Consider the following 12,495-nt stretch of genomic DNA (forward strand, 5'->3'; position numbering starts at 1 on the left):
AGAAAAAAAAAAAGCTTTGAGTGGAGGTCACATGTTTCCTGTCTAGAGTGGAGCTCCAGTCTGCAGCTAGATCCTTCTCAAGTCTACTGCAGACTGGAGCTCCACTCTAGACAGGAAACATGTGACCTCCACTCAAAGCTTTTTTTCTTTGCTTTTTTTTTTTTTTAAATCAACTTTAATGTAACAAACAACCTATAGACAATCATTCTGAAAACGAAACATTTTGCAGCTTTTTTGTTCTTAATGTTCACTCACAGTGGTTTGTGCTGACTGTCGTTTATAAGGTAACCACTGTGACTGAGAGTGAACATTAAGTACAAGAAAGCTGCAAAATGTATGAGGCTGAAGTTGTCTTCTTATTTAGTCAGCTTCTTTTTCTGCAACTGATTGCAATTTGCAAAATAAAGATATCTAGCATTATTTTTATTTTAAATACAATAATACACTTTTCAAAAACCTAAACAAAATTAAATTTTATAAAACATGGCATATTTTTAAATAACTGATATTTTAAATGGGTTAAAATCCTTTTGGCCACTCACTTATATGTGGATATATACAGGGCTTGAACCCCATCATACAACAGACATGTTAACAGCCTGGCCCAACGCTCTTTATGGCAAACATATTGGTGACAACCTTGTCACTTCATATATTTTGTAATCCACCAAAAAAGGCACACACTTAAACACATAGGTAGATCTGCAGAAAGGGAGCAGAAAACTAAAACTTAAAGGGACAGTAAACCTCAAAAATAATGTTATATAATTCTGCACATAGTGCAGAATTATATAACATTATATTAGCGCAAATATTATAAAACATAATATACCCTTTGAATTTTTTAAAAAAACGTCTGTTTTACAGCTGTATAGTCACAGCCCGGCCCGACCGCGCCATTATACACAGTGCAGCTCGCTCCTGCTGTCAGACAGAGCAGGAGCGAGCTGCACTTAGTGTTATGGCGCAGTCGGGCCGGGCTGTGACTATACAGCTGGCCCGATGCGCTGTGTGAAAAAAACAGACCCGCTCAGAAGAGCACAGAGAGCGGGTCTGTAAAACAGCCGTTTTTTAAAAAAATTCAAAGGGTATATTATGTTTTATAATGTTTGCGCTAATATAATGTTATATAATTCTGCACTTTGTGGAGAATTATATAACATTATTTTTAAGGTTTACTGACACTTTAACTTTTACTGTCAAATCGTTGAGGCTCTAAGAAAGCCCAGGGAACGTGCATTAGGCGTTCGCCTGTCTGTGAGTAATCTGGACATGGTTATACTTTATTTGTGTGCTCTCTGTGATTGATATACAGGTAATTCTAAACCTTAGTCACTGCAAGCCCGTATCTTTTTCACAATAATTGTAAGCAGCTGTCTACCAAGAGATACTCTGATAAGCCCCACCCTTCACCCACTTTTGTGGGTAGCACCAAATCAAAGTCAGTAGTTTATTAGGGATCTTTTTCTATCTCGGTGGACATCTTACAATGGGCCTCTGACAGTGTTGGAATCTGCTTAATTTAATAGACAATTGTAGTGTGTTTAATCCAGATGCTCCAATATTTGTATTTTAATATTTGACAGTAAAAGTTGTTTTATTTTTTTGGCTCCCTTTCTTTGGATCTACCTATGTGTTTAGGTGTGTGCCAAATAGTTTTTTTCTTTTTCTTTGGGATTACACTGTATACCAACCACTAGGGCACCCCCTGCACTCCCCTAAAAAAAAGGATTAAAATCCTTTGGGCCATTTATTTCTGTGTGGATACATACACAACGTGAAGCCCTACATAGGATAAACAGGTTTTCAGCCTGGCCCAATGGTTTCTATGGCAAAAAAAACTATTGCCAACCTTACCCCTTCATATATTTGACCTTTTCTAAATAAATAACTGGTATTTCAAATGGCTTAAAATCCTTTGGGCTACTCTTTACTGTGTGGATATATACCGGAAGGGTGAACCCCTTCATAGGATAAATATGTTCTCAGCCTGGCCCAACGCTTTTTGTAGCAAACAAACTGGTGCCAACGTTGCCATCTCATATATTTTTAAATTTCTGAATAAGTAACTGGTATTTTAAAAGGGTTAACATCCTTTGGACCACTCACTTATTTGTGGATATATACAGGGCATGAACCTTTCCATAGAATAAACATGTTCTCACCCTGGTCCAACTCTTTTTGAAGCAAACAAACTGGTGACAACTTTGCCACCTCATATACTTTACCTTTCTCTAAAAAGGAATCAGATATTTTAAAAGGGTTAAAATCCTTTGGGCCGTCATTACTGTGTGGATATATACAAGGAGTGATCCCCCTTCATATACAAGGAGTAAGCCCCTTCATAGAATAAACATGTTTTCCTGGCCCAAAGCTTTTTAAGCAAACAAACTTGTGCCAGCGTGGTCATCTCATACATTTTACCTTTTCTGAATAAGTAACTGGTATTTTGAAAGGGTAAAAATTCTTTGGGCCACTCATTTCGGTGTGGATATATACAGAACGTGAACCCCATCATAAGAGAGACATGTTCTCAGCCTGGCCCAATGCTATTTATGGCAAATAAACTGGTGCCAACCTTGCCACGCTATAAATTTTACCTTTTCTAAGTAAGTAAATAGTATTTTAAAACGGTTAAAATCCTTTGGGCCACTAATTTCGGTGCGGTTATATAGGGTGTGAGCCCCTTTGTACAATCCAAGTGTTTTCAGACTGTCCCAAATATTTATATTGCAAAGAAACCCTTTCAAAATAGCAGTAACTTATTTCGAAAAGGTAAAATATGTGATTTAACAAGGTCAGCACCAGTTTGTTTGTCATAAAAACCGTTGGGCCAGGCTGAGAACATGTCTGTGCTTTAAAGGGGCTCATGCCCTGTATATATCCACACAGAAATGAGTGGCCCACAGGATTTTAGCCCTTTTAAAATACCACTTATTTAGAAAAGGTAAAATATATGAAGTGGCAAGGTTGTCACCAATTTGTTTGCAATAAAGGGCGCTTGGCCAGGCTGACAACATGTCTATTCTATGATGGGTTCACGCCTTGTGTATATATACACACATAAATGAGTGGCCCAAATGATTTTATCCTTTTTAAAATACTAATGACGTATTTAGAAAAGGTAAAATATATAAAGTGGCAAGTTTGGCACCAATTTGTTGTTTGCGAAACCTTACCAGCCCTGAAAAGGGCCATTTGCGGGGCATGCCCCAAAGAATTCAGCTCTTTTGCCTGTAAAAAAAAACATACAATACCCCCCCCAACATTACAACCCACCACCCACATACCCCTAATCTAACCCAAACCCCCCTTAAATAAACCTAACACTAAGCCCCTGAAGATCTTCCTACCTTATCTTCACCATGCCAGGTTCACCGATCCGTCCTCCGAAGTCTTGATCCAAGCCTCCGAAGTCTTCATCCAAGCCCAAGCGGGGGCTGGCGATCCATAATCCGGCTGAAGTCTTCTATCAAGCGGCGGCTGAAGAGGTCCAGAAGAGGCTCCAAAGTCTTCATCCTATCCGGGAAGAAGAGGAGATCCGGACCGGCAACCATCTTGATCCAAGCGGCATCTTCTATCTTCATCCGATGACGAACGGCTCCATCTTGAAGACCTCCGGCGCGGATCCATCCTCTTCTTCCGACGTCCAACTGAAGAATGAAGGTTCCTTTAAGGGACGTCATCCAAGATGGCGTCCCTCAAATTCTGATTGGCTGATAGGATTCTATCAGCCAATCGGAATTAAGGTAGGAAAATTCTGATTGGCTGATGGAATCAGCCAATCATATTCAAGTTCAATCCGATTGGCTGATTGGATCAGCCAATCAGATTGAGCTCGCATTCTATTGGCTGATCGGAACAGCCAATAGAATGCGAGCTCAATCTGATTGGCTGATCCAATCAGCCAATCGGATTGAACTTGAATCTGATTGGCTGATTGCATCAGCCAATCAGAATTTTCCTACCTTAATTCCGATTGGCTGATAGAATCCTATCAGCCAATCGGAATTCGAGGGACACCATCTTGGATGACGTCCCTTAAAGGAACCTTCATTCTTCAGTTGGACGTCGGAAGAAGAGGATGGATCCGCGCCGGAGGTCTTCAAGATGGAGCCGTTCGTCATCGAATGAAGATAGAAGATGCCACTTGGATCAAGATGATTGCCGGTCCGGATCTCCTCTTCTTCCCGGATAGGATGAAGACTTTGGAGCCTCTTCTGGACCTCTTTTTTTTTTTTTTTACAGTTTATTGTTAATTCGAGGTTTACACAACCATTGTCAAATGTCAACAGAATTCACACAGTATACATCCTTACATCAAAGTGTTTAAGAAATCTAACCAATAATCTATGTGAACCACCTCAGTCAGTTCCACCACAGAGTGTTATAGACATTCTTATGTGTAGCAGATACAACAAACCTCATTAAATTTTAACAAAACAAATCAAAGCAAAACAAAGAGCAGTTAGCTTTCTATTATACTAGTTCGTTATTTAACATAAAATTACTACCACGTACTTTCTGCATCAAAGTTCATTAAACCAGATGTGAATATCAGCTATTGGCTTCTAACAGATAGTCAAACTAAACCTGTTAGGCAATTATGCTTGGTTATGGGGGAAGGGGGGAGGCGATCAACCAACAAAAAGAGGGAGAGAGAAAATAGAGAGAGAAAGAGAAAGGAGCGAGAAAGCAAGAAGACGAAAAAAAAAAAAGAAAAGTGCGATTTCAGCTAATTTTCTAAATTATTTCTGTAGCTTCTGATAAATTCTAACCACTTGCATTCAAATCTATCTTGTTGAGTTGTTCCATTATTAGAGATATCAAGTTGTTCTAGTATATATTGAGAGTGTAGAAGGAAAGTTAGGTTATTGATTGTTGGTGCCCTAGTGGATTTCCAATTTTTCAAAATGAGATATCTCCCTCCCAGAATTACTGTATTTATTAGCTCAATATTAGGGACGTATTCCACAAGATCGCTCCGATCTATTAGGAAAATAGTGTGTTGCAGCTCTAAAACTATCTGTATAGAAAGTATTCTATTCAGCCAGAATTGAATTTTTCGCCAGAATTGTTGAATTTTTGGACATCGCCAAATCATGTGGACCAGGTCGGCACCTAAGGAACTGCATGCCGGGGGTCGCGTAACTAGTGGGTCTTCTGGACCTCTTCAGCCGCCGCTTGATAGAAGACTTCAGCCGGATTATGGATCGCCAGCCCCCGCTTGGGCTTGGATGAAGACTTCGGAGGCTTGGATCAAGACTTCGGAGGACGGATCGGTGAACCTGGCATGGTGAAGATAAGGTAGGAAGATCTTCAGGGGCTTAGTGTTAGGTTTATTTAAGGGGGGTTTGGGTTAGATTAGGGGTATGTGGGTGGTGGGTTGTAATGTTGGGGGGGTATTGTATGTTTTTTTTTACAGGCAAAAGAGCTGAATTATTTGGGGCATGCCCCGCAAATGGCCCTTTTCAGGGCTGGTAAGGTAAAAGAGCTTTGAACTTTTTTAATTTAGAATAGGGTAGGGCATTTTTTTATTTTGGGGGTCTTTGTTATTTTATTAGGGGGCTTAGAGTAGGTGTAATTAGTTTAAAATTGTTGTAATATTTTTCTAATGTTTGTAAATATTTTTTTATTTTTTGTAACTTAGTTCTTTTTTATTTTTTGTACTTTAGTTAGTTTATTTAATTGTAGTTATTTGTAGGTATTGTATTTAATTAATTTATTGATAGTGTAGTGTTAGGTTTAATTGTAACTTAGGTTAGGATTTATTTTACAGGTAATTTTGTAATTATTTTAACTATTTTAGCTATTAAATAGTTATTAACTATTTAATAGCTATTGTACCTGGTTAAAATAAATACAAAGTTGCCTGTAAAATAAATATTAATCCTAAAATAGCTACAATATAATTATTTGTTATATTGTAGCTATATTAGGGTTTATTTTACAGGTAAGTATTTAGCTTTAAATAGGAATAATTTATTTAATGAGTTAATTTATTTTGTTAGATTTAAATTATATTTAATTTAGGGGGGTGTTAGTGTTAGGGTTAGACTTAGCTTTAGGGGTTAATCCATTTATTAGAGTAGCGGCGAGATCCGGTCGGCAGATTAGGGGTTAATAATTGAAGTTAGGTGTCGGCGATGTTAGGGAGGGCAGATTAGGGGTTAATACTATTTCTTATAAGGTTATTGAGGCGGGAGTGAGGCAGATTAGGGGTTAATAACTTTATTATAGTAGCGGTGAGGTGCGGTCAGCAGATTAGGGGTTAATAAGTGTAGGTAGGTAGCGGCGACGTTGGGTGCGGCAGATTAGGGGTTAATAAATATAATATAGGGGTCGGCGGTGTTAGGGGCAGCAGATTAGGGGTACATAGGGATAACGTAGGTGGCGGCGGTGTACGGAGCGGCAGATTAGGGGTTAATAATAAAATGCAGGGGTCAGCGATAGCGGCGGCGGCAGATTAGAGGTTAATAAGTGTAAGGTTAGGGGTGTTTAGACTCGGGGTACATGTTAGAGTGTTAGGTGCAGACTTAGGAAGTGTTTCCCCATAGGAAACAATGGGGCCGCGTTAGGAGCTGAACGCTGCTTTTTTGCAGGTGTTAGGGGTTTTTTCAGCTCAAACTGTCCCATTGTTTCCTATGGGGGAATCGTGCATGAGCACGTTTTTGAAGCTGGCCGCGTCCGTAAGCACCGCTGGTATTGAGAGTTGCAGTTGCGGTAAATATGCTATACGCTCCTTTTTTGGAGCCTAACGCAGCCATTCTGTGAACTCTAAATACCAGCGGTATTTAAAAGGTGCGGGGGAAAAAAAGCATGCGTAGCTAACGCACCCCTTTGGCCGCAGAACTCTAAATCTAGCCGATAGTGATTGACACCGGTGTCATAATCTTACAGGAATGTTTGTTTTAACTCAGGAAATTGATGAAGTGAATGCTTTCTGTGAGTAATTTAATATATATGTATTAATAAATTCTTTTTATGAAGACTATATCCCTGCAGCAACTTGCATTTTTTAATAATTTTTTTTTCTTATTGTTTTAATTATTTAGTTATTACTGAATTTTTTTCATCATTAACCACCCTTAGAATTCAGATTAAACAGGCTCTGTAATAAGCAAATTATTGCATCAATCTAACATTTGCCAGATAGCCTTTGGCGCCACCTCCAACCTTTGTAAAAAAAATTTGGAACTCCCTGAATTTAATTCCACAAGTTGTGAGAAGTGCAGTTAGGAGGGTTGGCATTTCTGGTTTAGCTTATTCTCAGTCCACACACACCTTTTGCTTAGTGATTAAAGACAAAGTTGCTGCCAGAGATTTATCAGAGGATATTGAGGCTTTGGTGTCTTTTTTAATCCTAATTGACATCAGACTCAGAGAGAGGCCCTTTTTCAAGGAGTGCTTGCGGAAACCTCCTATACCGTTGTCTCCTATGTTGTCGTTCCCACCCATGCCTCCTTCTCCTCCTATGTCTCCTGGTCCCGAGTCACTAGGTACTGCTGTGCTGATGCAGTAGGGATTTACGCGTCTCTCCACGGCGGAGAGGGCCTTTAGGAGGAGGGAGGGGCTTTGTCTCTATTGCGGGTTACACGGCCCGTTAAACGCTCGCACCTAGGGTCCTGTCGGGGGCAGACCTTGGGTGGTTTATACTTGTCCCCGGAACCACTAAAGGAGAAACCTTTGGTCACGGTTGTCATTTCCTGGGTGGACTCCTCCATAGTCACCCAGGCTCTTGTTGACTCCGGTGCTGCAGGCTTTTTCATTGACAGTGCTTTTGTATCACAGCACTCCATTCCTGTATTGCCTCGGTCCGTTCCACTTGCTATTGAGGCCATTGATGGTAGGCCTCTTTAGCCTGCACTCGTTACTCACAAAACCACTCCGTTATCTATGGCTGTTGGGGCTCTCCATTTTGAAACCCTCCAGTTCCAGTTGATTAACTCTCCGCATTCTCCAGTTGTTCTGAGTTATCCCTGGCTCCAAAATCACAATCCCAGTCTCGACTGGCTTAGGTCCGAAATTTTGTTGTGGTCTCCGCAATGTATTTCCACTTGTCTTCGGAAACCAGTCAAAGTCCTGTGCACTTCTTCAGTATCTCAATTGCCTGAGGAGTACCGAGATTTCCAAGACATTTTTGACAAGGTGCGTGCCGTTACTCACCGGTCTTACGATTGTGCCATAGACCTGCAACCCAGAGCCATTCCTCCACGGGCCGGGTTTACCCTCTCTCGGTTGCTGAAAATTTTGCTATGGAGGAGTATGTTACCGATGCTCTGTCACGGGGGATCATCCACAAATCTTGCTCTCCTGCAGGGGCTGGCTTCTTCTTCATGAAGAAAAAGGGTGGCGAGTTAAGACCATGCATCGATTATAGGGGTCTTAATCATCTTACCATTAAGAATGTGTACCCTTTTCCGCTCATTATGGAACTCTTTGACCTCTCAAAGGAGCTAAGGTCTTTTCTAAACTTGATTTGAGAGGATCTTAAGGAGGGCCACAAATAGAAAACAGCATTTAACATGAGGAGCGGGCATTATGAGTATCTTGTAATGCCCTTTGGCCTATGTAATGCTCCAGCTGTTTTCCAGGAATTTATTAATGATGTTCTACGAGATATGTTGCAACAGTGTGTTGTGGTGTACTTAGATGATATCCTCATACACTCACCCACTCTTGAGGCTCATCGTTCTGATGTTACACGAGTACTTCAGAGACTACGTGAGAATGGCCTGTTTTGTTAACTCTAGAAATGTGAGTTCCATCAGACTCAAGTAACCTTTCTATGTTATGTAATCTCCATTGCAGGGTTCTCCATGGATCCTGACAATTTGTCTGCAGTCCTGCAGTGGCCTCGCCCAGTTGGTCTTCGGTCTTTTCAACGTTTTTTGGGCTTTCCCAATTACTATAGGAAGTTTATTAAAAACTTTTCTTCCTTGGTCAAACCTATCACTGACATGACCCGTAAGGAGAATGATCCACTCCATTGGTCACCTACTGCCAATAAGGCTTTTGAGAGTCTTAAGACTGCCTTTGCTGCCGCTCCAGTTCTGGCTCATCCTAACCCTGTCCTGCCTTTTGTTCTTAAGGTCGATGCATCTGAGACTGGAGTAGGTGCCCTCTTGTCTCAACGTCCTATGCCTGATAGTTCCTTGCATCCATGCGGTTTCTTCTCTAAGAAATTGTCTCCGGCGGAGTGCAATTATGATATTGGCGACAGGGAATTACTGGCCATAATTTTGGCACTCAAGGTATGGAGGCACCTTCTTGTGGGTACTAGCGTACCAGTGCTCATTCTTACTGACCACAAGAATGTGACTTATCTATCAGAAGCAAAACATTTGTCGCCCGACAGGCCAGATGGGCGCTATTTTTGTCTCGGTTTAATTATGTGGTCTCCTACCTGCCTGGTAGTAAGAATGTTAGGGCTGAAGCCCTCTCTCGTCAATTTTCGCCTCTGTCCAAAGAGGAGTCTGTCCCTATTCCAGTTATACCTCCTGACCATATTTTGGCCACCATACATACTAATTTTACTTCTCCCTTAGGGGAGGAGATCCTGGTTGCACAAACCAATGCACCTCCTGAGAAACCTAGTGGTAAGTGCTTTGTACTTGAGAATCTTCAAACTAAAATATTTCACACTTACCACTATCCTAAATCAGCAGGTCACCCGGGCAAGAACCAAATGATTTGGTCTGTCACTCAACAATTCTGGTGGCCAGGTCTTCGTTCTGATGTTGCACAGAATAAGACTCCTCGACGTCTACCTGTGGGTCTTCTTCAACCTATTGCTAATTATGAGTGTCCTTGGACACATCTTTCCATGGACTTCATTGTCAAGCTCCCTGTTTCCAATGGCAATACTGTTATCCTAATGGTGGTTGACCATTTTTCTAAAATGTCACATTGCATTCCCTTGAAGAAGTTGCCTACTGCTCAGGAGCTTGCTTCAATTTTTGCCCAGGAGGTCTTCCGTTTACATGGGTTACCCAAGTAGATAGTGTCAGACCGGGGTAGCTAGTTTGTCTCCAGATTTTGGCGTTCCTTTTGTGCTCAAATGGGGATCCAGCGTTTCTTCTCCTCTGCATATCACCCTCAATCTAATGGGGTTGCGGAATGGTCTAATCAAGCTCTCCATTGCTCTCTAATCAAGTTCCTCCATTGCTATGTCTCAGATCACCACAATAATTGGTCTGAACTGTTACCTTGGGCAGAGTTTGCTCGTAATAGTGCTATTAATGCTTCCTCACAGTTATCCCCGTTCATGGCGAATTATGGATTTCAACCATCCTTGTTGCCCGATTCATTCATGTCTCAGGGAATTCCGGCTTTGTAGGAGCATCTCCAGCAACTCCGTTCAGCGTGGGTGCATATTCAGGATTGCCTTCATCGTTTTATGCAGCGCCAAAAGTTCCAAGCTGATCGTAGGCATTTGCCCGCACCTTCCTACCAGGTTGGTGAGAGGGTTTGGCTGTCCTCCCGCAACTTAAACCTTTGTGTGCCTTCCAATAAACTGGCTCCCCGTTATGTTGGTCCTTTTCAGATACTCTGATGGGTCAATCCTGTGGCCTATGCTCTTGACCTTCCTCCTGCAATGCACATTTCCAATGTTTTTCATGTCTCCCTCTTGAAACCATTGGTTTGTAATTTGTTTACCACTGTGTTGCCTCGTCCCCGTCCTATCTTTGTTGACAACCATGAAGAATATGAGGTCAGCAGCATTATTGACTCTCGTATGTCCAGGGGTCGCGTACAGTATTTGGTTCACTGGAGGGGTTATGGTCCGGAGGAGCGTTTATGGGTTCCCTCCTCTGATGTTCATGCTCCTGCCCTCCTCCATACCTTCCATGTCCGTTTCCCCAATAAGCCTTTTGTCCTCCCACGGGGGAGGAGTCGATGAGGGGAGGGTACTGTCAGGGTTTTTTCCCTGCTTTGTTTGCCATGTGCTGCTGGCAGCCATTTTACTCACCCTTCTTGCTGAATCTGGTTCAGAGTGTGTGATGCTCATTTCTGCACGCCCTTTTATGATCAGACTGTTGTACATAATCCGTGTGAGACATGTTGCAGTCTCAGAATTGTGATGTCATCACTTATTATTTAAAGGGCCTCTGTTCAGTATTCTTTGCCCTTGCGTTCTCTCACACCTGTTTGTGAGTTCCTGTGTATTACCTGGCTAGTCTAACATCTCTTCTGGTTCCTGATCCCTGACTTTGCTGTTCTCCTTGTTCCTGATTCCAGCTCGTCTGACTACTCGCTTTGGCTCCTGACTCGGCTCTTTTGACTACCAGCTCTGGTTTTGACTCCTGGCTTGTTATTTGACTTATGGACTTTTTATTATTTTGTTATTAATAAAGGTGTGATTATTTTTGCACTTCTCATCTCAGTCTGATTCCTGACACCCTGACAGTATTTAACCAGCAGCACTTAGTCCAATGCCAAAATATGGACTACCTTAACAATGCTTAGTTAACAATATAACCAAATACTTCAGCACAAATCTTACCAAATATCAATAAATCTAATAGAACTTCTAGAAAAATATAATTAAACTATTTGGCCCAAAATAGTCTTATAATACTTTAAATAATCAACCAGAGATTTTTACACAAATTTATCAGCTCAATCAATATGGCATTAAATAGTTTCAACTTAGCCACAATGACTAGTGCAATTTTTAAAATATACCACAGTAAAAAAAAAATGAATTTATAAATATGAAATACGAAACCTTTCCTCTCAACAGTAAATTGCTTAAAGGGATAGTAAACCCAATTGTTTTCTTTCATGATTCGGATAGAGCATGCAAGTTTAAGCAACTTTCTAATTTACTCCTATTAGCAATTTTTCTTCGTTTTCTTGCTATCTTTATTTGAAAAAGCAGGAATGAAAGCTTTGAAGCTGGCCTATTTTTTGTTCAGTACCCTGGATAGGACTTGCTGATTGGTGCCTGCATTTAGCCATTCAATCAGCAAGCGCAACCCAGGTTCTCAACTTAAAATGGGCTGGCTCCAAAGCTTTTATTCCTGCTTTTTAAAATAAACGGCTAGATTATGAGTTTTGCGTTATGAGTGAAAAAGCCTCATAACGCTGCTTTTTCACTACCGCTGGTATTCCAAGTTTCCGTAACGCCACAAAAATAACCATCTACGCTCAAATCCATAACGTAAACCCAGACCCAGTAGTTAATGATATACCGCTAACAAAAACATCCATGAATCACTTCAAAAACATTACACAAAGTACACTTACACTCATACAAACACTCCACAATATTTATTTTTCATATTAAAATTTTTCATGTCAAAATAGAACGGATCAAAGTTACAAGATCTCGGGTGTTTGAAAAAAAAGGCACACAAACCCATTTAACCTTGACTTACATAGACAGACGGGAACATACACTCATCTAGCAACATCTAACTACAAATATTATCACATATGCCAAACAGAAAGAGAAGCAGTCTGCCAGGAACGAACAGCAGTATCAATAGC

The sequence above is a fragment of the Bombina bombina genome, chromosome 4 (assembly GCF_027579735.1).
Source record: "Bombina bombina isolate aBomBom1 chromosome 4, aBomBom1.pri, whole genome shotgun sequence".
NCBI classification, from domain to species: domain Eukaryota; kingdom Metazoa; phylum Chordata; class Amphibia; order Anura; family Bombinatoridae; genus Bombina; species Bombina bombina.